This window comes from Ovis canadensis, chromosome 5, assembly GCF_042477335.2.
Source record: "Ovis canadensis isolate MfBH-ARS-UI-01 breed Bighorn chromosome 5, ARS-UI_OviCan_v2, whole genome shotgun sequence".
Taxonomy (NCBI): domain Eukaryota; kingdom Metazoa; phylum Chordata; class Mammalia; order Artiodactyla; family Bovidae; genus Ovis; species Ovis canadensis.
In genome coordinates, this window is record NC_091249.1 from 51,244,410 (window position 1) to 51,249,650 (window position 5,241).

The 5,241-nt window shown below is 42.9% G+C and overlaps 1 pseudogene; it reads left to right on the forward strand.

Moving 5' to 3' along the window:
* The first annotated feature begins 2,591 nt into the window (after window positions 1–2,591).
* LOC138441757 (peptidyl-prolyl cis-trans isomerase H pseudogene) lies at window positions 2,592–3,123 on the forward strand (annotated as a pseudogene).
* The last annotated feature ends 2,118 nt before the right edge of the window (window positions 3,124–5,241 follow it).

Below are 5,241 nucleotides of genomic sequence, written 5' to 3' on the forward strand. Positions count from 1 at the left end.
CCACCTCTTCTTCCCCAAGGGTGACTTGGTAGAGCTTAAAATGGTTAGAATCCCTAGACTGCCATGAGGGTGATGAGAAGAAGCAGTCTTATCTGTTTACTCTAACTTGCCATACAGACATGCTCATTGTCTAAGTGGGCTATGACACTGAAAAAGTTGAGCAGCTCTGCTTGAAACCTAATCTTCCTAATCTTCCTCCTTTCAAAATCCTCTGGAAATCCCAATCTGGGATCAGCAAACTCCACTATACCCTCAATCTGTCCTTTGAAAGCCACTGAATTAAAATTTGGCATCTGCTGAAGACACTGCTTCCCTGAAGACACTAATAAAAATGACCCAGCCTGAGAAATAGATTAGGATTGTAGCAAAGATCATTCCCAGAGTGTGGTTTTTCCACCATTTCCCTCAGGAATACCCATGCTGTTTTTTAGATTAATTTTTCAGGTTTGCAATAACACTTGTTCATATCCTGTTTAAAAAAAAAAAAAAAACTAATCTATGGCCACTTCTAACAGCTAGAGATGTGTTTGCCTCATATAGGGTAACGCAGAAACCATCATGATCCCCACAACTGTGGCTTCATTATTCTACTCTATCCACACTAGACATGTTTTTTTTTTCTTTTTCTGTTTTATTTTATTGATGCTTTGACGTCTTGGGCCTTGTAGACCAGGATGGAACTGTCCCTCTCAGGGTTCGCTAATTTATAGAGATAGAAAACAACTTGCCTTCAATCACACTTTTTTGTGCACACTAACCAATCCAAACCAATATGCCTAACCACCTCCTTTATGGACTCTCATGCACCAAACCAATATTCTCACTGCCCTAAATCACCCAGGCCAGGTACCAGAAAACTAGGGATCACCCATATGGCCCAGAGCCCTGTTAAGATTATTCAAACTGGGACTTTCCTGGTGGTCCAGTGGTTAAGAATCCACCTGCCAATGCAGGAGACATGGGTTCAGTCCCTGGTGGGAAAGGATCACACGTACCACAGGGCAACTAAGCCCGTGTGTTACAGCTACTGAGCTCATGCACCATAACTACTGAAGCCTGTGTGCCCTGAGAACCCGTGCTCTGCCACAAGAGAAGCCACCACAATGAGAAGGCCACACACCACAAGTAAAGAGTAGCCCCCGATCACTGCAGCTAGAGGAAGCCCACGCACAATTAAGACCCAGCACAGCCAAAAATAAAAATAAGTAAATATTTTAAAATAACAACATTCTAAAAAAAAAAGAAAGAAATTATTCAAAAGTAGCCAACCCAATCTCTTTCCTTGCCTCACCCATTCCTTCTTGTGGAAACCATAATAAAGTCTCTGGGCAAAGCTTTCTCCTCACACCTTCTGCCTCCTGGCCAACTTTTGGGCTTAGGTCCCTGCATGTGCCTCTTGGGAACTCTGCATAATAAAACTTTCAATGGCATTGAACCCCTGTGTCCTAATTCAGTCACCTCTATAAATTAAGTACTGGGCACAATCAAAGCATTTGTCACTTCCATTATAGCAGTTAACATATATTCTCAGATATTATGTATATAGTAGATACTTTCATCTCCAGAGTCTAATCTCCCTGAGGACAGGAACCATATTTTACTAAAAAGCTCTGTAGTGTGGGTTTACATGCCCAAGAATGCACACAATCAGTGTTTATCCAACTGATTTGCTGAACTGTGGTCAATTCCTATCCCTTGGCAAAGCCATTTCCTTGCGATTGTTCTTCTCCCATAGCAACAGTACACCGTAGAATATGCAGAGAAGTGGTTCTCATTTTCCACAGGAAAGAAATAAAAAAGCCAGCCCCACAAACACAAGGCATTACCTAGACTGCTGGGTGCCAATAAGGAGTCCAGGCCTAGACCAATATTAGAGGCATTTACACAGAGACAAAGCAGAAAACTGGGAACATGGCTGTTCAGCTACTCGGTGTGTGGCTCAGGACTCTGGTCAGTAAAGACACAGGAGACAAATCGTGACAGCACTCATTGGAGAACAAATGGAAATTATTTTGAGTATCTAATTGGATTGACAGTGAGGAACTGGGGATTGTTTTTCAAAAACCTAAAGCATCTTAACTATCCCATTCTCAAGATTTGTTCCATTGTGTTTTTTAAATTACATATGCTTGAGTTCTGGGACTTAAACAGAGTTGTATTTGTAACTGAATAATTCAGATCCCCTGGAGATGGAGATGGCAAACCACTCTAGTATTCTTGCCTGGAAAATCCCATGGACAGAGGAGCCTGGTGGGCTACAGTCCACAGGGTTGCAGAGTCAGACATGACTAAAGCGACTTAGCAAGCAGCAAAATGCAAATATAAGTATCTAGAAATCCTCTTTAAGATAAATAAGTAACATATAGTCATTGGTTTTTAGGTCATCTGGTATTGGCAAAAAGCCATGGATTTCCAGTTTGAGGACTGATATGTTCAAGTACAAGAGTGACTAGGTTCTGTCACTAATAAGCTGTGTGACTCTGATAAAACCTTTACCTCTCTGCCTTTATTGAAAAATAAGAATCTATCATAAGAGAACCAGCCTGACGATTAAATGTTAAAGGTGTTTCATCTGCTTCTGGGTCAGAGCCATGACAGTGGCAAATTCAAGCCTCATCAATCCCATGGTATTCTTTGATGACAGCACTGGTGGCCAGGAAGTTGGCCACATGAAGACTGAGCTCTTTGCAGACATTGTGCCTAAGACTGCAGAGAATTTTAGGCAGTTCTGCACAGAATTCAGAAAAGATGGGGTTCCAATAGGCTACAAAGGGAGTACCTTCCACAGGGTCATAAAAGATTTCATGATTCAGGGTGGAGATTTTGTTAATGGAGATGGTACTTGAGTCACCAGTATCTACTGGGGGCCATTGGCAGATGAAAATTTTAAGCTTAGACACTTAGCTCCAGGCCTGCTTTCCGTGACAAACAGCGGTCCCAGTACAAATGGCTGCCAGTTTTTCATCACCTGCTGTTAGTGTGATTGGCTAGATAGGAAGCTCATGGTGTTTGGAAAAAATCATTGATGGACTTTTGGTGATGAGAAAGATTGAGAATGTTCCCACAGGCTCCAACAATAAGACCAAGTTGCCTGTAGTGATCTCACAGTGTGGGGAGATTTAGTCCAGAGGGAGACTTAATCTCAGACCCTCTACCTCTGCCACTGCAGGTCTTCCCTTGTTCAATGTGATGCTCTTGAGTAAGATAACTTGGATTGGCCCCTGTGCTGGCTTCCCTGCTGGCTGCTGCCCCATTTGTCAAGAGACCTTGGAAGCATCACAGATTCAGAACCCAAAATTTTGTGTTTAAGCCAACTGTAAATAAAGTCATTTTATTTTAATGTTAAAGGTGGTTCATAAACTATAAAGCACTGCACAAACATCAGTCATCTCTTGCACTGGAAGCTCCAGCGCCTGGCATGAGACCTGACACAGAGCTAGAATTCCAAATTCACAGAGCTAAATGAGTAACTGATGAGTTGTGTGATCTCAGGCAACAAAAATCTCTTCTCCTCTACTTCCTCCTCCTCCTCCTCCTTTGATATCACTGTCACCCTTGTTCACTGGACTACAGTCATACTGTCCATTTTCTTGTCCTCCTAAACAGTAAGCTTACTCCTGCCTCAGGGCCTTTGTACCTACTGTTTCCTCTGCCTGAATCACTCTTCCCCAGCTCTTTGCACGGCCATTCCATTCTCCTGTCAGGTCTTAAGCCAACTGTCATTTCTTCAGAGGCTTTCTCTTACCACCCTAATGTTCCTCTCCTATCATTCACACGATATATATTCCTGTTTTATTTTCTCTACCTGTTGACCTATATACTCTCCTTTACTAGAATAAAAAACACTCTACTAGAGATTCCTTGTCTGTCTTTTTTTAATAATTTATTTGTTTGGCTGTACCAGGTCTTAGTTGCGGCACATGGGATATTAGATATTCATTGCAACATGGTGGTTCTTTCACTGCAGCATGTGGGATCTAGTTCCCTGACCAGGAATTGAACCTGAACCCCCTGCATTAGGAGTGCAGTCTTAACCACTGAACCACCAGGGAAGTCCCTCCTGTGTCTGTCTTGTTCACCACTGTATTCCAATGCCCCAAAACATGTAGCTCATAGAAAACTCTCAACAAACATTTGAATAAATAAGACTGAAATAACTTTATATCAAAAGTTTCATTTATTCAACAAATATTTTGTATGCACCTATGAGGATTCAGGCTTTATTTCAAAGTGCTGGAGATTCAGCTGAGAACCAAACACACAAAATTCCTGCTTTCTTGGGGCTTGACTTCTAGTGGGGAAACAAACAACAAATAAGATAAAAAGTGAAGTACATGCTGTATCTGATAGTAAGTTTTAAGGAGAAAAAATAAAGAGAGCAGGAAAGGAGGGTATGAGGTATATGTGGAGGGCACACAGAAATGAGACTGAGCCATGAGATGTGTGGGGGAAGTGCATTCCAGAACAAGGTAAGTGGGACAGGAATGAAGGGGTTGGAGGCTAACACAGTAGGTGATGAGGTCAGGAAGGTTAAGAAAATTCATATTGTATAGTGCCCTATCGACTAAACCAAGGACTTTGACTTTTACAAAAGAACGATGAGAAGGTTTTGAAGAATTTAAGCATGGGGTGTCATGACATGGTTCGCTTTAAGAGGATCGCTGGGGCTGCTGTTTTGGGAATACCTGAAAGGTAAGTGAAGGGACCAGTAAGGACATTACAAATACCATAGCAAGAGATTGGGGCTCCCCAAAGACTAGGGAACGAGCAGGTGTGGGGTTGGAAGGTTACATTTTGACTTTTGACAGTTACTTTGGAGTGGAGGTTAGGGAGAGTTCTGGCCTAGGCGTCAGCACCTGGAACTCAAATAGTACCTAATATAAAAGTAATCGAGTCCCAGCTCTACCACTTACTAGTAGCGAACTCGTGAGTAAATCATTTCTAGGTTCTGAGCCTCTGTTGCCCTCCTAGTGAAATGAAAAGGATATTCCCATATAACAGGGCCTTCATGAGAACAAAATGAGAAGTATCAAAGTTGGCCGTGAGCAAGGTGAGAACCCTGAGCCAAGGACCGCATGGCCCTGCCCCAGAGGAAGGGGCTGCCGTGGAACAACCGACTTTAGAATCCACCGCACAAGCTCCGCAGCGACAAGAAAGAAGCGCGCGTGCCAAAGTCGCAAAGGAGCCTGCGGTGCCCAAACCTCGCGAGATTTCTTGACCGGGCAAAGTCATCTTCCCAGC